The 26,765-nt window shown below is 43.6% G+C and overlaps 1 long non-coding RNA gene across 1 annotated transcript; it reads left to right on the forward strand.

Annotated features, from left to right (window-relative positions):
• Positions 1–12,080: 12,080 nt before the first annotated feature.
• On the forward strand, positions 12,081–21,565 carry LOC143773801 (uncharacterized). Its single transcript, XR_013215372.1, has 3 exons — positions 12,081–12,192; positions 21,018–21,110; positions 21,253–21,565. It is a non-coding gene; the product is annotated as an uncharacterized LOC143773801 (long non-coding RNA).
• Positions 21,566–26,765: the final 5,200 nt, after the last annotated feature.

A 26,765-nucleotide genomic window follows, 5' to 3' on the forward strand; every position in this document is an offset into this window, starting at 1 on the left:
ATCTATGATGCGGAAGCAGCTGATATAATAGTGATGTATCAATTCAGCGCCAGTATCACTGCCAGTGTCAGTAACCTCGTAGTGACCAGCAGTGGGGATAGTCCAGGATGCCTCACATTACTACAGAGGCAGCTACAGTTCTGGCTGTCTGGCGATATCTTTTGCGCATAAATAAAAATGAGTGTGAATTTAGTATGAAATTATACTAGAAGTTAGTGAGATGATTATATATATATATATATATATATATATATATATATATATATATATATATATATATATATATATATATATATATACAGATTTGTCACCTAGGTAGGCTCCAGCCTTTTATTCCCGCGGGTATTATTATCTCTGCCATTATTAATGGTGCCATTATTGGCATTAGTGCCAGCAATCACCCCAGCACATTATTCCCTGCACGCTCTCCGTATATTGGCGCTGCAGGTTTATTATCTCAGCCTGAGAATCCTGTATAGTGGTAACATCCGTTTCAATTAAAATTCTTGCGGAAAATGGATGATAATGCCCTGTAGTATTTGTTAGTGAATCAGGTTCCCTGTCATAGCCGAGGCTGACACTTTAATAGATGAGTGTGGACAGACGCCTGAAATATGGCTATTTAATGGGCAAGTGCAGCCATTACAGCACCTACCAATGCCGGCCATTGTCTCCCTGGATTAATATGGCCCTAATATTTATCCTCCATGCAGGGCTGTGCACTGTGGGAATGATATTGTGCATAATGAATGCTAATAGACTTGATGCATCCTGTATTTCTCATGTAATTGTATGAATGTTCTATGTCTCAGGATTTATATGTGTATGTGGTGATTATTGCACTGCGCCTATTGTGTACTAGTGTGTTTATTGTGTTCTGTGCATGATCATGTTATTTCATTATTACTTAGTTATCATAAAGTTTCTCGTGAGATATTGTGGATAAATCATGTACTATGTTTCTATTGAAGTACTCTAGTTTTGTTTGCCAACTATATTTCCATATATTTAGGGTTGTATTATATATATATATATATATATATATATATATATATATATATATATATATATATATATATATATATATATATATATATATAATATATTAAAGTATGTGACTATGTATATATATTAAAATATGTGATATATATATATATACATACATATAAGGCTCACTTCCTTTAGTGCTGTTTGAATAGAACAACATTGTGTTTGTAGATATAGTTGTACAACCAGATGATGTCACATACTTTATCATAAATACCTAGATACATTAGTGTATAATATATATATTTATTTACAGTTACGTTGTATGTATGTATATGCACAGCATTGTTATGTAGGTGGTAGTATGAGTCAAGTATTAGGGTGTAGCACGCACAGAACATCGGGATTCAGCCCCGACTCTTCTTACACCACATGTGTCTGACAGATCTCACCTCCTGTTCTCTGGAGGGAATTTCTGTGCAATGAAATTCTGCTAATTGAACTGATCCCACAACGTGGATCTTGTACAGAGGACTGGCAGCAGCGTTATCCCTCTCACCCTGCAGCGCTGTGACTGCCGCACAGTTGTCTCCTTTCTCCCCGCACTATCTGTATAATGGGGCAATGCCTCTATAGCACTAGATCTATACCTGCATGGCCTGTCCATGTGTTCATCTGATGAGATGGCTTCTATACACCAGCGCAGGATTCACAGCAACACAGTAAGAAGTAAATGATCGCTCCTGGTGGATTATACCTGATGCAGCATCCTCACCTATTCTGTTACACTTTGGCTAATTATTGTGTGATTGAATATTATAGCTCCCTCTAATGAATGATGCCTCCACCAAACTAGCTTTACTAAATGTGGCTAATATGGCTGCCCTGTTACTGTCAATGCTACTCTCTGACTGTGGTAAGTGCTGTGGTCAGTGTACTGAGCTGTATATATGTGTAGTCATCCCCTGCTGTGATGTATTCTTCACACATCTCACTTCTATACATTACAGAACTCATCCCAAACTATAGGGACATACATCAAATCATCCGAAATAAGTTACTGCATTACATTATAATGGAAATTAATCGTCTGTATTCTTTTCAAACTTTTGATATAATCTGTGCACGTGACTTATATTTCTCCCCTAATACAAATTGTAAGTATATTAGATGAAATCAGCTCATATAACAAAGGAAAAAGAAGTCATTAGCACATCTCTATCTATCTATTATTTATCTATCTATCTATCTATCTATCTATCTATCTATCTATCTATCTATCTATCTATCTATCTATTATCTATCCCATATCTATCTATCTATCTATTATCTATCTATCTATCTATCTATCTATCTATCTATCTATCTATCTATCTATCTATCATCTATCAAAAATATATCTATCTATCTACAATCTATCTATCTATCTATCTATCTATCTATCTATCTATCTATCTATCTATCTAATTTTTATCAATTTTCCCCCAAAGTCATGCTGTTTTGCCATCCTAAAAATATTCTGACCTGGCAAATTTGTTGCAGATAATTCTACAACTGATAAATCAACTCCATACATCTAAATGGGGTTACTTGTCCTGAATAGTCAAGGATGTACTACAATCACAATTTAGATGGATGGTCCAGTTTGCAAAACTTCTTCAACCAATCTGCAGCTTGTATAAATATCCTATAGATCTTTTATTAGTGTTTATGGAGTTTCCTATATAGCTAAAGCATAACCCTGGTCTGGTAACGGATTCTCTTTAGACTTACGCCCTTTCCCTCAACATTCTATACTCTGGGCAGTCGCGCATTAGGGGATAAGCTATAAGGGTGCAAAATGAGCAGTCGCACCCGGGTCATGATAGTGAAGGGGCGTGAAGGTTCCTCTGAATAATAGTAAGATATTAGTAATATAAATAACTGTAAAGCGCTTTGGAATATGTTGGCGCTATATAAATAAAGATTATTATTATTATAAATTATATATACAAAAGCACATATAATACCTGATGAAGGCCGTTGTGGGCTGAAACGCGTTGTTTTGTTCTTATTAAAGTGTCCTAATAAATTTGGTACTGAGCAAATGATCTCAACCTCCAAACTATCCTTGTCTTCCGGAAGCGCCAAGAAAGGAATTTTTTTTTTCCTAACCATTATTATTATAAATGGCACAGGAGAGGTAGGAGTCTGTTAAATATTTTGCAATCAAGGCCAGTAAATTCAATCTATATCTCAGTGTACAATGTACATGCATGGATACATTTTTGCAGAAATCCGTGTTCATCCTTCAGAAACTAATAATTCAGAATTTAAAAAATCTGCCAAATGATCATATCCTTGTAACTAATGCCTGGTATCTTTTTTTCAACCTTTTTATAATAGCATACCACTATGTGACCATATAAATATTATGTGCAAGAATTCCTATCTAAAAAAATGATGTACATGTCTGTATTCTCCCCTGCCTGTCTCAAGAAGTCTGTTTTAGTGTACAGTGAGCCTTACTTCTGCCATTAATCGGGGAAAGAGCTGGGATGCCAACCATGTAGAAATCCCACTTTTTTGACATGTAAAAATGTGATTTTTTTAGGCTAAAGTTACTAGTACAGATATTTTTGACTGTAATTGTAATCATTTTACAGTGAATACAACTAATGCCTTCATATCATAATTATAGGCTGAAGATAGGTATCACTTATAAACATAACACTATATCATGGTTTTCCAATGTGTCTATAAAAAATATTGTCTGATTTTTTTGAGAAGCTGTCCAGAAAAAATTAAAAGTAAAGTTGGCAACCCTAGGCAACATTCTAGTAATAATAATAATACAAATATTATTATGATGTTCTTGTATGCAAGGTTGACCTTGAGGTGAGAGGGTTAATATTTTAAGCCTGTTAATTGCATAGTAATTTATGGGAATAATATCCCAAGTTGAAGCCTGAAGTGACCTGGTCCGAGAAGAGAAACCAGACTATTTATCTGATTATCTATGAGGTTGTGCTTTCAGGTAGGGGGATAAATTGAAAGATAAGCTTAACAGTGATTAGGAATGTCATTAATGCGTTCACAGACATGCAATGGAGACAGGCAGCTTTATCCTCAGTTTTATCTTCAACAATGCGTCACTTTTAATACTGTATTTTAGAAACAAATGGAGGGGCTTGTCTGAGACCTTTGCTTTGTGTATATATTTTTCATGCAGTGGGAGTCCGTGGCTTAGGCCCCTGACAAATGAACATTACCACTTTTTTGGATTTCTGTATCAACAAAAGTGCAGTACTGGGGCAATAATTGGTGAAAAAGCAAACAGTGAGGGAAGAGAGAGGGGTCTGTTCTCCATCAGCCTGACATGATACAGTGAGATCCAGAGGAAAAAAAACTCGGTTTCCGGGTTGTCTTCCAGTTGTGCATCTTGGAGAAGAATTGACATGTAAGATTTGAGTGTCCGTCAATAAGGGCACTCTACTGTCTCTATCCAGAAATCTTTGGCTTCTTTTTGGACAGGATCAATCCCAAGAATTGTATCCCATCTAAAAAATGACAGTTCAAAGCCATTTTAAACTTACCGAACTTAGAAATTGGTATGTTAGAAGTGCTTCTATTCAGGTGTCCTCCTGCCTGATAGGAGGTATTGTATACTGGTACCTTGTAGACATACAGTACTGTGCAAAAGTTGTAGGCAAGCATGGAACAATTATTTCATATATAGAAGTGTTATTTTTTTTTAAATAATTAGCAAAAGAGAACTCTAAATCAAAAAAATCTTTGGTGTGACCACTCTCCCTTGAAGACAGCCTCAAACCATCAATTCCTCTAGGTACACTTGCACTCAGGCTTTGTAGGAATTTGACTGGGATGTTGTTCCAAACATCTTGGAAAACTGACCAGAGATTTTCTGTCTCGTTCCCTCACAGATTCTATGATGTTGAGATCTGGTCTCCGTGGGGGCGATATAATCGCTTCCAGTGCTCCTTGTTCATCTTTACGCCCAAGACACTTCTTAATGACATTAATTATATACTTGGGTCATTTTCCTGATGCAGAAAAAAGCTGGAGTCTGATGGTATTGAATGTTGAATAAGAATCTGCTTTTATTTCTCACTATTGAGGTCATTGAGGCCCATAAAAAATTGGTCAGCCAAGGAAACTTAGTGCAGCAGATGAAAGACACATCATACTTCTCGTCAAAATTAGAAGATGTCCAGCAGTGCCATCAACTCAGAACTGGCAGAAACCAGTAAGAGACAGCTACACCCATGTACTTTTTGGAGAAATTTGTCTAGAAGTGGTCTTTATGGAAGAATTGTGGTAAAAAACCATATCTTTGACTTTGGAAACAAGGTCAAGTTACTAAACTACATATGAAAACATCAGTCAGGTGCAGAAAATTTGCAGCAGGTGCTTTGACTGATGAGTCAAATATATTTAAAAATGTGAAATATTTGGTTGTAACAGAAAACAATGTGTTCATTGAAGGGCTAGAGAGCGGTAGAGTAATGAGTGTCTGCAGCCAACAGTGAAGCAGGGTAGAAGCTCCTTGCAAGTTTGGGGGGTATTTCAACAACAGCAGTTGGGGATTAGGTCAGGATTAATGGTGCCCTCAATGCTGTTTAATTCTGGCAGATTATACAATATCATCAGGGAAATGTCTAATTGGCTCCAAATTTATTGTGCGGCAGGACAATGACCGCAAACATACAGCAAATAGCAAAAAGAACAATATTCAGCATAAAGAAGATCAAGGAGTCGTCGAAGCGATATATCTTCACAGAGCCCTGATCTCGCCATCATCACATCTGCATGGGATTACATGAACAGACAGAAGGAATTGTGCAAGCGACATCCACAGATCTGTGGTTAGTTCCCCAAGATGTTTGGAACAACCTCCCTGATGAATTACTTCAAAAGCTATGTGCAAGTGTACTGAGAAGAACTGATGCTTAGATACTGTTTTGAATGGAAAGGTTGGTCACACCAACTATTGAATTGATTTAGATTTTTCTAATATCCATTCTCTTTCCAATTTGTTTATTGATAAACTATTAAAACTTCTATTTTTTAAAATCATTTGTTCTATACAGCATGTTTTACACAACTGCCTAAAACCTTTGTGCAGTACTGTATGCCTGAAATTATAACTTATTACACTTATGGTTCCAGTACACCAATTTCCATTATATTAAAACATGAACAAATAAAGTTCTCATCCCAATATAAGCTGAAACTACCATGTAGCGTCAACTGGATAGCACAATGGACACCAATGGCACTTGACAGACACAACTGACTTAAAATGGGGTCAGAAGGCTTCCACTAGGGTGTCCATTGGTTTCAGAGGAAAAGAGGTAACAACAGAGATATGTACGCAAACTCAGATTCAGTTTGCAAAGCTAATCTGTCCTCCATTCAACTCAATCAGAAAAATAGATGGAAAAAGAAAAATCTTGGATCCCTCGCAAATATCAAATATGCCTAAAATACTGATCTGATAAAAAAATACATCAGATGCCCAAGCCCACTTATTAGAGATGAGTGGTTCAACCTGCAATAAAATAAAATAAAATGCATGGCACCATTTCACAAACTGCTGAAGACTCAAAGAGCTGGCTAATGATCCCAGGCACTGCCACACGAGCCTCCACATAATCCACAGTCTAGCGCAGCCAATCTGCAAAGACTATGAGAGCCATTATTAAAGGTGAGGGGCAGCCAAGCAGTGCAAATTTAGGCTTTTCCAGTGTAAATATAGGAGTGCACAGCTCATTCAACAATGGGATAGAAAATGGCTGAAATCTGATTGTGTTGTACTACTTTAGAGCTTAAAGGGAATCTGTGAGCAGGTTTTTGCTATGTAATCAGAAGACAGCATGAGGTAGGGGTTAAAATATGGATTTCAGCTATGCCTTTCTGACCAAGCTCTGTGGTTTTGTTTTCTTGCAATTACTGCTTTAGAACCAGGAGCTTATCATTGTTCAACAAAGCAGCACCACGCGTACCTCCCTGTCTGACTCCGCCCCCTTCTGTGATGAGCACCTCACTGTCTATGGACATTGTACATACAGAGCTTGGTGTGGGCGGGGTTAGCTTTCTCAACATTGCTTTATTGCCAAATCTAAAAACTCTGATTGTGTAAGAAAGGCTGCATCCAATAATCTAAGTGATATATTGCTGCCTACATCATGCTGCTCTCAGATGACGTAGAAAAAACTTTCTGATAGATTCCCTTTAACCCCTTTACCCCTGAAGGTGGTTTGCACGTTAATGACCAGGCCAATTTCTACAATTCTGACCATTGCACCCCAAAATTTATAATGCAATTTCTCCTGAACATGCTGATGCCTCATATGTGGGGAAAAAGCACTGTTTAGGTGTATGGCAGAGCTCGGAAAAAAAGGAGCACTGTTTGACTTTTTCAATGCAAAATTGGCTAGAATTGAGATCAGACGCCATGTCGCATTTGGAGAGCCCCTAATGTGCCTAAACAGGGGAAACACCACACAAGTGACCCCATTTTGGAAACTAGACCAATTAAGGAACTTATCTAGAGGTGTGGTGAGCACTTTGAACCCCCCAAGTGTTTCACAAAAGATTCTAACGTAGATCCATGTAAACCAAAAATATTTTTTTCAACAAAAATGATCTTCTAGCCCTCAACTTATTATGTTAGTATGTTCATTTTTAATGTAGTATCATTTGTGAGTTGTGTAGTGTTTGTCAAGTTGTCATACGTCAGTTGTGTAGTGTTCGTCAGGTTGTCATAAGTCAGTTGTGTAGTATTCATCTGGTTGGGTAAGTCAAAAATTAATTTAGTAGTCCATGGATATGTGGTACAGTCTGAAGCATTCTTTCTTACACAGGTCAGGTATATTGGGGCAGGTGTCGCACTGATAAATGGTGTCCTTGCGTATTCCCCTTCTGTAACACACTCGGCAACTCTTTTGCGACTTACCGTTTTTCCATTGTGAAGGACCTTTCCTGAAAAATGTTGGTCTGGTACGATATGTGCACCTTCAGTTCCGGAAGTACTGGGGCCCTGACTGCCAAATATCAGGGCCTTAATCACTAACTCCTGGAACCGTCTGGCCTGCACAGCGTGACAGGAAAGCGTTGAGCATTTCCATCTGTATGATGTGCATGCCAGCCTCTTGTACCACTCCTTGGCCTTTTTCAAAGCACTGTACGGCTGGAGGACTTGATCAGAGAGATCAACGCCCCACATGTTTTTTTGCACCCCAGTAACAGTCCGGTTTGCAGACCTGTTTAGAGGTACCTCGTACAGTGCTGAGGGTGCTGCCATCACCATGTATGGTGGTCAAGAAAAAAACATCCCTCTTGTCTTTGTACTTGACCACCAGCAGGTGGTCGCTACATTGGGCTCTGCTGTCACCCTTTCTGAGCAGCTGCCCAATTAACGTTTTCGGGAGACCTCTCTGATTTTTGCTGACAGTACCGCAGGTTGCGAAACCATGCTCAGAGAGGTACTTGAAGAGTGGGATGCTAGTGTAAAAGTTATCCACGTAAAAGTGATAACCTTTATCCAGCAGTGGGGGCACCAAATCCCACACAATTTTCCCACTCACTTCAAGGACAGGGGGGCTTTCAAGGGGTTCAATCCGGGTGCCCCTTCCCTTCATAAACTCTATACCTGTACGAGTACCCTGAAGTACTCTCACACAGCTTATAGAGTTTCATTCCGTACCTGTCCCTCTTAATCGGCAGCTACTGATGAAATTTGAGCCTCCCCTTGAAATGAATTAGGGACTCATTCACGCAGATTTCCCTTTGGGGCACGTTCAGAAAACTTTTTGTTGAAGTGTTCGATGACTGGCTGAACTTTGAACAGACGGTAAAAGTTGGAGTCATCTCGGGGAGGACACCATGAATTATCATTATAATGAAGGAATTTTTGGGTAGCCTCCAAACGTGTCTGGGCCATGACCTTTCGGAACACTGGAGTGTTATATAAAACATCAAGACTAGTGTTGAGCGATACCGTCCGATACTTGAAAGTATCGGTATCGGAAAGTATCGGCCGATACCGGCAAAGTATCGGATCCAATCCGATACCGATACCCGATACCAATACAAGTCAATGGGACTCAAGTATCGGACGGTATTCCTGATGGTTCCCAGGGTCTGAAGGAGAGGAAACTCTCCTTCAGGCCCTGGGATCCATATTAATGTGTAAAAGAAAGAATTAAAATAAAAAATATTGCTATACTCACCTCTCCGACGCAGCCTGGACCTCACCGAGGGAACCGGCAGCGTTGTTTGCTTAAAATTCGCGCTTTTCCTTCCTTACGTGAAGTCCCGGCTTGTGATTGGTCACGTGCCGCGCTGAGGTCCAGGCTGCGTCGGAGAGGTGAGTATAGCAATATTTTTTTATTTTAATTCTCTCTTTTACACATTTTTACATTAATGTTGTTTCGATACCGATACCCGATACCACAAAAGTATCGGATCTCGGTATCGGAATTCCGATACTCGCAAGTATCGGCCGATACCCGATACTTGCGGTATCGGAATGCTCAACACTAATCAAGACTCCAATATTACTGAACTTCTGACTTCTGGCTTCCCCATGTGAAGGACCAGGCACCAAAACGTAATCATTTCAATTGCGTCTACAAGAGTCCAGTTAAAAAATGATGAATTGTGGTTTTGTGCCAAAAATTGGTGAGCGTACAAATTAGTTTGACCACAATAAAAAAAGAGCAAAGAATCCGCACCACTGCAACAAGGGTTCACTGCGCCTCACACTCACCACAGCCACATGCCATAAATGCCCCAAAAGGATCGGGTGCTCAATCTGAAAAAAGTATGCAGGAAAATTCCAATGAAAGAAAAAACGGAAGAATCTTCAGCAGGGGAGAATGTGAATTGTGACAGATGACGGTCGTTTTGCGCTACTGCGCTTCCATGGGTCCTGCTGAAGATTCTTCCATTGCAATAAAGGACTGATTTTTAGGATGGTGAGTGCTCTCAGTTTTCTTCTTTCGTACAAATTAGTTTGGCCCACCATGAGGTTAACAAAATCCTCAGAGAAAAGACTTTTGAAAACGTCTATTTTTGTGAGGCCGGTGGTGTCAAACTTGATTCCTGACTGCGCCTCAGGGGGCGAGATCCATACAGGGTCAGTAATGGGGGGGTGCTGGTTCACTGGTTCATCTTCTGTAATGGTGGGCGCTGCTTCACCTTCTGTCCTGGGACATCTTCGTGGTGGTTCAGCAGCACCTGAGGAAGGGGAGGAAAAGGAGGAGAAGGACTAGGAGTCAGAGTCTGAAAATGAACAAAGGTGGGATCCTCTCCCTCACTGTCAGTGTCGGAGGCAAGGAAAGCGTATGCCTCCTCCACTGAATAACGTTTTGGGATGAGTGAGACAACATTATTTTATTATTTATGTGGTGTTTATGTCATTACTTTATTAAGTTGTGTGTGTGAGAGAGTGCTTGGTGTAAACTTTTTTTTTAGGAAAAAAGAAAAGAAAAAAACAGCAACTGGTGAGAAAAAAGTGAACTGCGTCACTAATCAACACTTAGCGGCTTTTTATTACAGTTTACTCAGCAATTATGATAGACTTTGTGTTTGCATATACAGGGTGGTCCAAAAGTAGGTGGACCAAAAGTAGGTGGACAGAAAATAATAACATTTATTTTGAGTTATATGTAAAATTTACTAACACAAGCATAACATTGAAAGTAAAATTTTATTCTGAACAATAATACAAAATCCCTTAAATTTTATCAACGCAGGTGCTCAAACTGTTTTTCATCACAATTTGCACAGCTTTGAAGTCTGCCTCTTATGCTTCGACAAACATTTTTGCACAAGTCTCTTTGGGTATTAATTTCTTGAAATGCATCTCTTATGTAATTTGTCAAATCACTGACATTTTTTGGTTTTCGACTATAAACTTTGTCCCTGAGTACTCCCGAAAAGAAAAAATCCATTGGGGTCAAGTCTGGTGAACTTGTTGGCCAATCAAGTGGGCCTCTTCGGCCAATCTGTTTATTAGGAAATGTTTTATCAAGATACTCGCGGACTACTCTTGAATAATGTGGAGGAGCCCCATCTTGTTGGAAATAAAGGTCATTTGAATTAGGCTGTTGCTGCAAGTGGGGAACAACTTGATTCATTAGAATTTTGAGATACTTATCTCCTGTGACTGTTGCATAAAAAAAGGTCCAAAAACACCAAAACTTTAAATATTACCCCAAACATTGATACCAGGCTCATTTAATTGTTGCTCTAATGTTAAATGCATGTTCTCATTATACAAGTAAATACAATTATGCCTGTTAAGCTTCATCACTTTACATAATGTTATCTAAAATTACTGTATTTTCTTCAATTTCGTTAAGCATAATCTCACTAAATTGCAGCTGCCTGTCTGGATCATCCTCCAATAAACCATGAATTAGACGTGGACGATAAGCTTTCCACCCAATAGATTTCAGGATTCGCATGATGGAAACTCGTGAAATTCCCAATTCTAAAGAGACTCTTCTGGTGGACTTTTTTGGACTCTGAACAAATGTTTCAGCAACAAGATGTTTATTATTTTCTGTATAGGCTGTTTTGGGTTCACCAGTTTTTGTAGCATTAAGGATTGAGCCAGTGGCATTGAATTTGTCACGAATGCGGCAAATGGTTTGTCTCTTTGGGGCTTGAGTACCAACCGTTTCAACCCAATTTGCTCTACCTGTTTCAGCATTTTGAGATTTCCAATACTCTTTTAAAATCCATTTTCTTTGATCTGTATTTAAATTATTTGCCATTATGGGTTATCTGAATTATCAGAAAAGAAAACAGATTTTGGGGAGATTTATCTGTGAAAACTGGATCTGTGAAACTGACTCCACCTTTCATTTTCCAAAGAGTATGTGAAGAATGAAAAGTGGAATCTGATTGGTTGCTAAAGGCAACTGAGTCAGTTTCACTTTACATCATGTTTGATAAATCTCCCTCTTCATAACGATACTACACATACAGTCCACCTACTTTTGGACCACCCTGCATATTGGTCTCTACAGAGTGCTGATGCGTTTCTCCTTCTCCTTTCTGCAGATTAAGATGGCGCAAAGCCCCCCTTGTTGAAGTTGAAAACAGCGGGCATGAGTGCTGATGAGTGAACTGTGTCACTAATCAACGTTCGGCGGCTGTTGGATGTGCGCATGGAGGTGGCACACAGTGGAGGTGAAAAAGAAAAGTGGAAAACAGCGGGCACGAGTGCTGATGAGTGAACTGTGTCTCTAATCAATGCTTGGTGGCTGCTGAATGTACACACAGAGGTGGCGCAAAGAGGGGTGAATGAGAAAAAAAGGTGATTGGGGTGAATGAGGAGAGGAGAGAGATCAGGCAGGGATCAAAAAATGTACAGTTGTAGTCTCTCTTCTTTCTTACTTCTCGCTTCCTTCTTCTTGGAGTAGGGATGGTGGAGGGGGTAAAAAGAGGGGGGAAGGGGGGGAAGGAGGAGAGGGGGGAGAGGGGGATTGGGGTGAAGGAGAGACCAGTCAGGGATCTTCGTACAGATGTCTTGTCTACGGGGGATGGTGGAGGGAGGTCAAAGGAGGAGGGAAGGGGGAGAGGGGGATTGGGGTGGAGGAGAGATCAGGCAGGGATCTTCTTACAGATGTCTTGTCTCCTCTTTATTCTCTGTTCTGTCTTCTTTCTTCGCTGCTCTTTCTTATGTCCTCTTTGGCCCTGTGATTGGTGAGATCGAAGATGACATCGTCATGCTCTTACAGCTCCGATCCTAGGCAGTTCACAGCCAGGTCAAAGCGTGGTCACACCGCGGCTGTTCCTGTAATAATTATAGGGGATAACTCAGGAGACTCTTTGCATGGAACAAGACAACTACAGGACACAGTTTTATAAGTGGTAAAGTCTATATTATAACACGGTGATTCAAACAGGTGCAGAGAGAAAATCAAGTCCACAACACTTGGTGTAAATATTAAACGCAGCTTAGCAGTCTATAGGAAACTTCAGAGGAAAATTTTATCACGCAGAAAGTCTATGAAGCACAATTATTCTTGAGGATACTTGACACGAATAAGTCCTTGTTTTAGTCCAAACACAGATAGATATGCTTATAAGGCAGTTAAAATAATATCTTAGCTCAACCAGAGAGGCCTGGGTAAAAGTTTCAGGTTTTTGCAGAGCAGCAACAGCTTACATGTCCAGCAAATGCAGATGGAAGTAAACACGAGCAGCAGATGAAGGAGGATTACTGGAAACTGGTGTATGCAGCAGGAACTCAGAGCAGAGTAGCAGGATCACCACACAGGTTCACAGGAGCAGGTGTATAGCCAGGGAGTAATCAGAGGTCAGGAGCTGGATGCAAGGCAGAATACTCTAGCACAGACTGAAGGCTGTGGTGGAGTTTTATAGCAGGAGACACAGTGCACATGAGACCAAAGACGCCATCTTGGAAAAGGGCAGTAATGCACAAAAGGTAATAAAAAATGTTCAGAGTCCTGACAGATCCTGTGATTGGCGCGATCGATGCAGTTGTAGCGCCCCCACCGCCGCAGGGCCGAGGGACTACCCGGTACCGGGCCTCTGAGTCTCTGCTCTGGGGTTGTCACGGTGGCTAGGCCTGGTCCGTGACCCTGCCGAGGGGCGTACAGTAAAATAAGTATGACGGATGATGGTGGTGAAGCTGTAGTGGTGCGGTGCAGTAAATAACGAGGACACCAGGTTGCAGTCTCTTTACCTCTTTACTGAAGATCTCTGGGTCCTCAGTCCAGAATCTGGATAACCAGGCTGCGCAAGTCCGGCCGGTCCAATGGCACCTCCAGAGTTCTCTTAGCAGGTGGAAATCTGTGCCTTCCTTCTAGCGCTATGTGTTGCGGTCCTTCCCTGCTGTGCTTACGGAAAGTCCCCACAACTGTTGTGTCTGTTTCTTAAGTTCCCTCACAACTCGATTAGATGATGTTCTGCTAATCCTCCGTCCCTCCCTGATGTTACGGTTGGGACGGCACCCGTTTGACGGGTAGGCTCGGAGCTCTTCCGGGACCCTAGAGTCGCCCCTCTCCACAAGTTGCCCCCCAAGACTGCATAGGTGATTTAAGTGAGACAGCCCGCCTTAGACTGACTGTCCTGCCGCTGTTTAGAGTATCGCTTGAAGCTGGATGTTGTAATACTCCCTCGGCGTTCCGGCCACCGGTAGTGCGCCTCAGTAGGGTGTTGCCTCGGTCTTACAGCACGACCCCTACTGGTATTCTCCTTATTGCCTTGATCTCGTTTCTCACTCAGCACAATCTATCTCGCTTCTGGTCCTTCCTTGGGCACCGCCGCTATCCTGAGCAGGCACGGTCCCGTTACGTTCGTTCAAGTTGCCAAGCCTCTGTCAGGATCCCACCCCTGACAGAGACCCTACTGTATCTTCCCCCACAACACCCTCTGCCACAAGGTGTTGCCTGGTTCCAACCCAGTCAGCTTTCTGACTAACTTCCTGCCTGACCCCCAGTTTACCCACTATGGTGGGGAGTGGCCTAGTGAATAGAACCCTTAGCTCCCCCCGGAGGCCCGGCTGTGAAATGTATTGGTGTCTGTGATACCTGATCAGATGAACTCCTTCAGTGCCATCAGACGCACCATAGCTCCCCATAGTGGCGGAGCCACAGTACTGCAACGACCAGGACTCTGGGGCGCTGCACTCCCCCCTGGTTAAACACAGTACTCCGGGACTGAGAAAACAACAATACAAGTTAGCAAAAAGACATACAGTTTTGTTGAGTGCAATAACAATAAGTATATTTAAACAGAGCTTCCCTTTATGGGAGGTGAGGACACTTGAACGTTACAAACATCGTTAAATATCATAGCAACATGCTATAAATTACTTTCTTTTACCCAACCGGGTATTCTACTAAGTGCAAAATTGTTGAACAATAATTTAACATTGCCTTTAAGGACGTACACTCTGAATCCGCTAAAGACCTTCTTATAATCACATTATAAGGCAATTTAACTTTTACATTCTCCTTCTTTAAATCTGCAGGACCGCCTGTCCTAACGGCACCAGACCTACTGCCTCTCCTTTCTTACAGGACCGCTCCTTTCAGCCCGAGCCCTCTGTCTTTTCAACTACTATACACAGTATAGAACATAACATTACTTTTAGTTTAAGAGCACTGAGCCATCTCTATATGGCTCCTAGGAGGACTCAGGGTTCACCTTCCATCCTCGTTGTCTATCAACATTATCAAACATTTTCTATATAACATTAAACCTTCTCATTATCTTCTTACTGACATGTATGCTGGACACTACGTCTACCCCTACGGGCCTACTGCATCCCTCATCTAGCTCTTACTTTCTTTCAGGGAACATTATCAGCATTTCTTTACAATTAACTAGTTGGACACATATAACTTTCTCATGTAAACATTATTATCACTTTCTTTCGTCAAAACATTATTGCCACCTGTCTTAAAACAATATCACCATTTAAGTGCAACAAATGAACATCCCCTTTAAGAGGGGACCAAGTCTCTATGAGGTAGCATATCTTCTCAAGCTACCAGTCCATACTCGGCAAAGGTTCCAGTGTGGTATCTTCACAAAGAGTCCTTTTTTGAAGTAAAACCAGTAGGGAGCACCTTTAATAAGGTGCAAACTATTTACAAAAAGTTTGTATCATGCACTGTTCATGATTGCGGCAGTTCTGGAAACTTTGTGCAAAAACTCAGAAAAATAAACAAAACAATTGGGATCCTGGGTCAACAAAGGGATCCCTTTAAGAGTTAACCCTGGACGGGTCTAGCAGCAAAACAGTAGAAAAACAGTTAACTATTTACATTAATAAAGCATTTATGCTTACTCAATCTTCTTGTGCAGGGAACGGTCTCTTTCCAGGCCTCACCCGGCCGACGGGTCGCCTTGGGGTAACAAGGGCCGGTCCTGGCTCCAGCAGCGACAGGATCCCACGCCGGGATGCCCTCCTGGCTTGTGGGCGAGCGCGACCCAGAGGCACGCGGTGGACCCGGACCTCCTGAGATTCCTCGGGGGCCGGTTCCGGCTTCTTCTCTGCAGAAGGCTCATCTTCCATCGTTCCGGTAGCAGCCTCCAGGGCGACGCACCGCTGGACACCCCGAGCTATCCAACCTGTTCCACCCGCTTCCCTCTTCCACTGGGTGTAGGTCACGGCATTGCCAGGTTCCAAGTCGGCGTCATACCTTCCTCCACAGGGCTCGACTTCTTCACGGTCAACGCGGACCTGCAGTGGCTCCCCGATCTCTTGGATAACTCCCTTCCCATGTCGGAAGTTAAAGGAGACCACCACACCCCAGTGGGACGGTGGGGTTTCTTCCACACTGGTTAGATCAACCTGAGCGGCAGGCTGAGGTCTGCTCTGCCAGGCTGCCATGAGGCGCCGCAGGTGTTCGGCCTCCGGTAGGATCCTCAGGCCCGATGCGCGCAGCTCACACTCTGCCGCGGCCTGGATGGAGGAGGCAGGGGACACTGGAGACAGGCGGACCTCCGTAGGCTGGCCCAGCCGAGCGATCACGCGGGCATCGGCTTCCAAGCAGTAGGCTATCCGCCGGGCTTCAGCTGCGGCCACGCACTCTTCGGATGGCGGCCGGGGAGGTCGGCCCATCATTGGCTCTGCAAGGGTCAGCTCTCGCAGTGACGGCGTATCCTGGGCTGCATCAGGTTGTACAGCCTCTCGCCGAGTCTGGTCATTCCCATGCGGTGTTCCTAGTGTCGCCATTTTCGCTTCTTCCCCAGTGTCCTCTTCCCGCGGTCTCTTTCGTGGGCGGCCCCGTCTCCATGGTCTCCACCCTCCAAACAAGATCAGGAGGCGGACCTCGGCTGTTGACGGACACGTCCTCAGGACACAGAAATATTTAGACTGGGCGGCCATTGTCCTTCGCGCTCTCCAGCTTGCCTACGCCCACTCCACGCCCCTCTTCTTCTCCTGCGCTCTCCTCAGCGCTGTAATGGCGGCGGATTTTGGCGGCAAGTGGCACAGCGCAGTCTTTGCAATAAAGTACAGTTCTAAGCACAATAAATCACAGTTCCAAGGCACACATGACCTGATTCTTCAGGCTTAAGTAAATCCAGTTCGTGACGACAAGTTGTAGTGCCCCCACCGCCGCAGGGCCGAGGGACTACCCGGTACCGGGCCTCTGAGTCTCTGCTCTGGGGTTGTCACGGTGGCTAAGCCCGGTCCGTGACCCTGCCGAGGGGCGTACAGTAAAATAAGTATGACGGATGATGGTGGTGAAGCTGTAGTGGTGCGGTGCAGTAAATAACGAGGACACCAGGTTGCAGTCTCTTTACCTCTTTACTGAAGATCTCTGGGTCCTCAGTCCAGAATCTGGATAACCAGGCTGCGCAAGTCCGGCCGGTCCAATGGCACCTCCAGAGTTCTCTTAGCAGGTGGAAATCTGTGCCTTCCTTCTAGCGCTATGTGTTGCGGTCCTTCCCTGCTGTGCTTACGGAAAGTCCCCACAACTGTTGTGTCTGTTTCTTAAGTTCCCTCACAACTCGATTAGATGATGTTCTGCTAATCCTCCGTCCCTCCCTGATGTTACGGTTGGGACGGCACCCGTTTGACGGGTAGGCTCGGAGCTCTTCCGGGACCCTAGAGTCGCCCCTCTCCACAAGTTGCCCCCCAAGACTGCATAGGTGATTTAAGTGAGACAGCCCGCCTTAGACTGACTGTCCTGCCGCTGTTTAGAGTATCGCTTGAAGCTGGATGTTGTAATACTCCCTCGGCGTTCCGGCCACCGGTAGTGCGCCTCAGTAGGGTGTTGCCTCGGTCTTACAGCACGACCCCTACTGGTATTCTCCTTATTGCCTTGATCTCGTTTCTCACTCAGCACAATCTATCTTGCTTCTGGTCCTTCCTTGGGCACCGCCGCTATCCTGAGCAGGCACGGTCCCGTTACGTTCGTTCAAGTTGCCAAGCCTCTGTCAGGATCCCACCCCTGACAGAGACCCTACTGTATCTTCCCCCACAACACCCTCTGCCACAAGGTGTTGCCTGGTTCCAACCCAGTCAGCTTTCTGACTAACTTCCTGCCTGACCCCCAGTTTACCCACTATGGTGGGGAGTGGCCTAGTGAATAGAACCCTTAGCTCCCCCCGGAGGCCCGGCTGTGAAATGTATTGGTGTCTGTGATACCTGATCAGATGAACTCCTTCAGTGCCATCAGACGCACCATAGCTCCCCATAGTGGCGGAGCCACAGTACTGCAACGACCAGGACTCTGGGGCGCTGCACAATTGTCGATCACTCCAATCAGAGCTGGTCCAGGTCATGCCTGGCATTGCCAGGCACCAGCCTAGGATTGGTGCTCTTACAGCCAATCAGAGTGGGTTCAGGCAACATCAGAGTTTCAGGCAATCTGATTGCCTGAATCACTGATAAATGCTGTGATAGGCTGTTCAGAACTGAATAGTCAATCACTGCAATTATGGTTGTAGTAGGGTGTAACACCCCCCCAGGATGATGAGGAATCAAATACTTATTTATCACTGCAGAATGCAAATACATTTATATAATTTATACAATGTGATTTTCTGAATTTTATTTTTGCTATTCTATCTCTCAATGTTAAAATTAACCTACCCTTAAAATTACAGACTGTTCATGCCTTTGTCAGTGGGCAAACTTGCAAAATCAGCAAGGGATCAAATACTTATTTCCTCCACAGTATATATGTAGCTTTGTCACCATAAAAGGAGGGGGGCCCAGACACATTTCTTGCACAGGGGCCCCACCCCTGGTCCACCTCTTTTCAAGATGCTTATCGTCCAGGTTCAGGAGTGGCCAGAACTGTAGGACAAACGTGACCCAAGCTACCAGGATCGTAGCCATTGAGATGCATCCTGGACATACACACGTACTCAAAATTGTTGGTACTCCTTGTTTAATGACAGAAAAACCCACAATAGTCACAGAAATAACTTGAATCTGACAAAAGTAATGACAACTTAAAAATCTATGAAAATGAACAAACGAAAGTCAGACATTGCTTTTCAGCCATGCTTCCACAGAATTAAAAAAAACCCTCATGAAATAGGCCAGGACAGAAATGATGGTACCCCTGAAAATAATGTGACTAAAGAGACATGTTAAGTCACAGTCTGTCCACTAAATAGCATCACAGGTGTCTACAATCTTGGAATCAGTAAGTGGGCCTATACATAGGGCTACAGATACTCACTGAGCTGTTTGGTGACAAGGAGTGTATCACACTCAACATGGACGAGAGGAAGTGAAAGAAAGAGTTGTCTCAGAAGATTAGAAAGAAAACTATAGACAAACATGCCATCATAAGACCATCTCCAAGCAGCTTGATGTTCCTGTGACTACAGTTGCACATAGTATTCAGAAATTTAAGATCCATGGGACTGTAGCCAACCTCCCTGGACGTGGCCGCAGAAGGAAAATTGATGACAAATCAAAGAGACGGATAATACGAATGGTAACAAAGGAGCCGAGAAAAACTTCTAAACAGATTAAAGGTGAACTTCAAGCTCAAGGAACATCAGTGTCAGATCGCACCATCCATCGTTGTCTGAGCCAAAGTGGACTTAAGGGAGACGACCATGGAGGACACCATTTTTAAAAAAAAAAATCATAAAAAAGCCAGACCGTAATTTGCCAAAATTCATGTTCACAAGCCACAAAGCTTCTGTCTTGTGGACAGATGAGACTAAAATGAAACTTTTTGGCAAGGCACATCAGCTCTATGTTCACAGAAGGAAAAATGAAGCATATCAAGAAAAGAACACTGACCCTACTGTGAAGCAAGGAGGAGGCTCTGTTATGTTCTGGGGCTGCTTTGCTGCATCTGGCACAGGGTGTCTAGAATTTGTGTACAATGACATCTAAAGACTATCAAGGGATTCTAGAGAGAAATGTGCTGCCCAGTGTCATAAAGCTTGGTCTCAGTCGCAGGTCATGGGTCTTGCAACAGGATAATGACCCAAAAAACACAGCTAAAATCACCCAAGAATGGCTAAGAAGAAAACATTGGACTATTCTGAAGTGGCCTTTTATGAGCCTTGACCTAAATCCTATTGAGCACCTTTGGAAAGAGCTGAATCATGCCGTCTGGAAAAGGAAACCTTCAAACACGAGACAACTGGAGCAGTTTGCTCTTGAGGAGTGGGCCAAAATACCTGTCGAGAGGTGCAGAAGTCTCATTGACAGTTACAGGAATCGTTTGATTGCAGTGATTTCCTCAAAATGTTGTGCAACAAAATATTAAGTTAAGGGTGCCATCATTTCTGTCCAGGCATATTTCATGAGTTTAATTTTTTTTTTAATTCTGTGGAAGCATGGTTGAAAAGCAATGTCTGGCTTTTATTTGTTCATTTTCATCGATTTTTAATTTATTATTACTTTTGTCACATCTAAATTATTTCTGTGACTATTGTGGGTTTTTCTGTCATTAAACAAGGGGTACCAACAATTTTGACCATGTGTCTACATCTGCCGCCAGATATATCCAAGCTATGAGGCCAGCTCACGAGTGGTGCAAACAACAATAAGTAAGTACACAGACCCCAACCCCAACTCTAACCCTAATGGCAAGGAATGAAAGAAATAAAAATTGTAAAAAAATATCTGACTAAGGTGTTGACACGGATGGGGGGGGGGGTTGTCAATATGTCAGTTATGTTTCTGTATGTCCTAAAAAAACATGTTGGCTATCTCAGTTTGCTTTAGCAAGCAACATCTCTGAGGTTTAACATTTCCACTATTTAAATGTATACATGGACGTCAGCAGTGCACTTTATTATTACTATTTGATTTACCACATATGCAGTTGCCTGGTGTTTCTTTTTTTAATGTTAGCCTGTAGTCAAATTTTTGGTGTCTTTATGTGGTCTACAATATTATATTTGCCATGACAATGTTTCTTCATTATGTCAACTGTAATTTAGAATGTTAAGATCATGGCTAACATTGGTAAGTGTTGAAAACATACGTAATAAACATTATGTTTTAAATTTATGCTGTTTTTTTTAACATTTTTTAAATTTTTTAACAGGGAATGATATCACCGGATGCTGGCTCAGCTATCGGGATACATATAGGCGTGCCGAAAACAAGCCTGCGGCCTCCAAGAAACTACCCAATATCTGTATGGACATGCTACATTTCCTGGCCCCCAGGACTTATGGACCTGCGTACATAAGTTCTGGCTTGTTTGAGCATTCTACAAGAATATTAACTTCTTAAGTTGCATAATTTTAACCAACACTACATAATTTTTTCACTTGCAGAACTTAATACAACTTACATAACAGGGAGAAGGCCTTGGAGTAAGAAGCTTGATTGGATCCAGTGGTTGATACTGCCAAGGATGTTGGATCAGCACCAGGCCAATCACCAGATTCAACCTCACCAGTCGCACCAGCACTGGCTCAATCCTCTGACAAGGTGGAAGGACACTGGAGCCACAGCCCTACACTTAAAAACTCCCTGTAGCTGCAGCCATCCGACGATGAGTCAGACGTAGGAGGGAGCTCCCCATCATCACCACCAGTTGCGAATTAGATAGTGGTGCTTTAGATTATCTATCACGCAAGGTGAGAGATGATGAGGAGGGGGCTTTTGCATGTAGCATGGCATGGTATCTTCATGACATCAACAGGCTTGTGCGGCTGCAATGTTTTGGATGCATGTACTGGACCCAACAATCCAAGCAAGGTTTCTGACAGAAACTATGGCCACACGGCTGGCCAAAGGCAAGGGGAGTGGGCTGGTCCAGGAGCTCCACTGACTGGATACATTGATGGTCATAGGCAGTGACCATGGTACATGCATGGGCCTAATGAAGGTCCCTGTTATGGCCAAAGTGGTCCATACCATTACCCCCAAGAGCACCAGACAGAGAGGTGTACTTTACCTTCAGGGTCATCTAACCCACATTTCATGACCCAACCATATTTGCCACCTCCCCATCTTTGGCAGGAAACATTCCTGCCTGTCAGCAAAGATCACCACCCACATATCAGAATTTGTGATATATGTGTTATATTTGTTTCCAAATTTCTGCTTTATGTGTTTCTTGGTGGGAATATTTTTGTAAAAAAAGATTTTTTGGTGTTCATATGAAAAAAATATGAATGTCCATATTTATTTTTTTTTAATTTAAATTAAAAAACCATTCAGCGAGCACGAGCACGAGCAATAATTGAAAACTCGCCGATGATTGAGTCCTTCCAACTCGATGATTGAGTCCTTGATGTGGCTAGGGCAGCAATACATGGTGAGTTAATTGGAAGGCCTTATCCACAACAAATACATATGGTGATGGTTCAGCCTTCAAACCTGGGAAAACGTAAAGAGGTGGGAAACCGAGATCATTGTTTTAAAACCGCCGACCTATTAAGAAAGTTTTGAACATTCAGGAATCTCCTGTTCTCCCATAGGTGCCAATAACTACAATTCTTAACATGTAGTTACCTTTAACGAATGCCAATAGTACAACAGAAAAATAATGTTAATAATTGTAATATTGGGAGCCAGAGATCGGTGTTGTTTTTTACCCTGATCTGTTTCCCATCCAAGGCCCCGATGCAGTTGGGAAACTGACTTTTCAGGCAAAAACCACTTGCTATCTGCTCCCTTTCAGGTTGCACAGGCTCTGGCATCACAACAGAATGGAGTCTGTCCCATATCTGGGCACATGTGCTCCTAATAATTCCAGAGTTCCAAACAAAAGGCCAAAAATGATGCATGAGGAACCTATTTGAAAAAGCAACAGTGCATAATTAGATTTTGTATGATGATCTTTTATCATAAAAAGACATATGATGAATAGTGTTGAGCATTCTGATACCGCAAGTATCGGGTATCGGCCGATATTTGCGGTATCGGAATTCCGATACCGAGTTCTGATATTTACCGCATATCGGATACCGGAATCGGAAGTTCCCAGAATTCAAACTGCACGAATTCAGCCAATGAGGAATGATTACAAGTGTGTGCACATCCTGTTCTGCATGGTGGGCATGTAACTACTGGCAAGGCTGTGATTGGCTGCTGAAATGATGTCATGATGCACTATAAAAATCGCTGTCGCCATTTGGGGCTCACTCTGCTGTGAATTCAGTTAGGGACAGGACGCTGTGTTCTGACTGAGGGCCAGTTGAGATAGCGATTTGCTTCATTGTGCTTTACCCAGGCTAATTTAGCAACCGCTGTGTGAGAACCTTGCTTTTGCCTTGCAGCGCTGTTTTCACCGCTGTCTGCAAGGTCTCTGTGTGTGTGTGTGTGAGTGCAGCTCACTCTGTAGTCTGTGTGCAGCCACAGCCGGTTGTATTCAGCTCAGGGTGCTTCACTGCCTCATACTGTTCTATCCATTGTCCTTTTTTTGCTATTAGTGCAGCCTGCTGCACTGTTTTTTCAAATATTTCCTATTAGTGACTTTCCACCCGTATCCATCTAAATTGTGGAAAAACACTACATAGGATAACATACAGGAAGTTTTTTGGGCCTTGCAGCGCCGTTTACGGCTGTCTGCACGGTCTCCGTGTGAGTGCAGCTCGCCCTGTAGTCTGTGTGCAGCCACAGCCGGTTGTATTCAGCTCAGGGTGCGTCACTGCCTCACACCGTAAAATACATTGTCCTTTTTTGCTAATAGTGCAGCCTGCTGAACATTTTTTCAAATATTTCCTATTAGTGGCTTTCCACCCGTATCCAGCTAAATTGTGGAAAAACACTAAATAGGATTACATAGAGGAGGTTTTTTGGGCCTTGCAGCCCCATTTATGGCTGTCTGCATGGTCTCCGTGTGAGTGCAGCTCGCTCTGTAGTCTGTGTGCAGCCACAGCCAGTTGTATTCAGCTCAGGGTGCGTCACTGCCTCATACCGTAAAATACATTGTCCTTTTTTGCTAATAGTGCAGCCTGCTGCACATTCTTTCAAAAATTTCATATTAGTGGCTTTCCACCCGTATCCATCTAAATTGTGGAAAAACACTACATAGGATAACATAGAGGAAGTTTTTTGGGCCTTGCAGCCCCATTTACGGCTGTCTGCAAGGTCTCCGTGTGAGTGCAGCTTGCCCTGTAGTCTGTGTGCAGCCACAGCCGGTTGTATTCGTTTCAGGGTGCGTCACTGCCTCATACCGTAAAATACATTGTCCTTTTTTGCTAATAGTGCAGCCTGCTGCACATTTTTTCAAATATTTCCTATTAGTGGCTTTCCACCCGTATCCAGCTAAATTGTGGAAAAACACTACATAGGATTACATAGAGGAGGTTTTTAGGGCCTTGCAGCCCCGTTTACGGCTGTCTGCACGGTCTCCGTGTGAGTGCAGCTTGCCCTGTAGTCTGTGTGCAGCCATAGCCGGTTGTATTCAGCTCAGGGTGCTTCACTGCCTCATACCGTAAAATACATTGTCCTTTTTTGCTAATAGTGCAGCCTGCTGCTCATTCTTTCAAATATTTCCTATTAGTGGCTTTCCACCCGTATCCAGCTAAATTGTGGAAAAGCACTACATAGGATAACATAGAGGAGTTTTTTTGGGCCTTGCAGCGCCGTTTACGGCTGTCTGCACGGTCTCCGTGTGAGTGCAGCTCGCCCTGTAGTCTGTGTGCAGCCACAGCCGGTTGTATTCAGCTCAGGGTGCGTCACTGCCTCATACCGTAAAATACATTGTCCTTTTTTGCTAATAGTGCAGCCTGCTGCACATTCTTTCAAATATTTCCTATTAGTGGCTTTCCACCCGTATCCAGCTAAATTGTGGAAAAATACTACATAGGATAACATAGAGGAGTTTTTTTGGGCCTTGCAGCGCCGTTTACGGCTGTGTGCACGGTCTCCGTGCGAGTGCAGCTCGCTCTGTAGTCTGTGTGCAGCCACAGCCAGTTGTATTCAGCTCAGGGTGCGTCACTGCCTCATACCGTAAAATACATTGTCCTTTTTTGCTAATAGTGCAGCCTGCTGCACATTTTTTCAAATATTTCCTATTAGTGGCTTTCCACCCGTATCCAGCTAAATTGTGGAAAAACACTACATAGGATAACATAGAGGAGGTTTTTTGGGCCTTGCAGCGCCGTTTACGGCTGTCTGCACGGTCTCCGTGTGAGTGCAGCTCGCCCTGTAGTCTGTGTGCAGCCACAGCCGGTTGTATTCAGCTCAGGGTGCGTCACTGCCTCATACCGTAAAATACATTGTCCTTTTTTGCTAATAGTGCAGCCTGCTGCACATTTTTTCAAATATTTCCTATTAGTGGCTTTCCACCCGTATCCAGCTAAATTGTGGAAAAACACTACATAGGATAACATAGAGGAGTTTTTTTGGGCCTTGCAGTGCCGTTTACGGCTGTCTGCACGGTCTCCGTGTGAGTGCAGCTCGCTCTGTAGTCAGTTCTGCCCCCCCAAAAAAATAAAAAAATAAAGTTCAACAAACACAACACTTTACAGTTGTGTAGGCCACATTAGCTCATATTAAAGTCTAGTCCACACTTTAGAAAATTAGTGTTTCTTATACCTGTTAGGAGCTGTTCAGGAATAAGCACACTAAGCCCTTAGTACTTTTCTGCTTATCTTTATCAGTCAACCAAGATGAAGAGGGCAGGGAGTAAGGCACGTGGGCGAGGGAGTGGGCGCGGAGCAGGGAGAGGACGTGGGGATTCTGTGCCTGCTGCGGGCACCGGTGACTCATCATCACCCAGTTTCAGCAGGGAACAGTCCTTCATGCGCAGCTTTGTAGGAGAGCGCCATACACCGCTGCTGCGTGAAGAACAAATTGAAGCCGTTGTCGAATGGATGGCAGCTAACGCATCGACTTCAATTAGCGCCACATCCTCTCAGGCACAGAGAACTGGAGAGCACCCATCTGTCTCTTCACCACCTGTCAAATTGCCCAGGCAGTCAGAGAACCCAGGACAGGAGCCATCTCTACTTCTGTTCTCTGAATCTCTTGGCTTGGGAACAGGGGGCCAGCCAAGCAGCATTGGAGAAATGGAAGAAGAGGCAGTGTGCAGTGATGCCCAACAGCTTTGTCTCTCTGACTCTGAAGAGGCTGGCGGGCCAGTGCCTCTGGTCACCACACCGCAGTACGCATCTGATGATGACACTCAGGTGCCACTTTCTGGTGCGTGCTGTGCTGCCGAGACTTCCCAGGAGGAGCAGTTGGTGGAAGAGGGTAGTGTAGATGATGAGGTCCTTGACCCATCGTGGCGTGAGGAACAGGAAGGTTGTGGGAGCAGCTCTGAGGAAGAGATTCCCCAAACGGGCCAAAGAGGGAGAGGGAGGGGGAAGACTGCGGAGCCTGTAGCCTCCACTTCGGCACCCGTTAGGAGCATGCCTCTTCCAAAAGCCAAAAAGGGCGCTCCCAAGACTTGCAGTGCCTGGTCCTTTTTTGACACAGTTGCAGATGACATTTGCTTTGTCAAATGCAATGTGTGTCATCAGAAAGTCAAAAGAGGGAGAAATGTCAGCAACCTCAATACCTCAAATATGTGGAAACATGTGCGGACCAGGCACGCGGTGGAGTTACAAAAACACACTGAAGACCTAGGCCAACCAACAGCGGCAGCTACCACCTCTTCAGCTCGTGTTGCCTCTTCCTCCATCTCACAAACAGCTGGTTAGGCTTCCTCCCAGGATCGCCATGGAAGAACCTCTGGCACTGTTGTCCAGAGACCCACTGTAATTCCACCCACAGCACCACGTTCCCAGTCATCCTCACACTCCCAGCCCAGTCTACAGCCATCGGTAGTACAGGCATGGGAGAAAAGGCGGCCATTCCATTGAAATTAATTTCTTTGGGGAATCGAAGC

Source organism: Ranitomeya variabilis, chromosome 5, assembly GCF_051348905.1.
Source record: "Ranitomeya variabilis isolate aRanVar5 chromosome 5, aRanVar5.hap1, whole genome shotgun sequence".
Classification (NCBI taxonomy): domain Eukaryota; kingdom Metazoa; phylum Chordata; class Amphibia; order Anura; family Dendrobatidae; genus Ranitomeya; species Ranitomeya variabilis.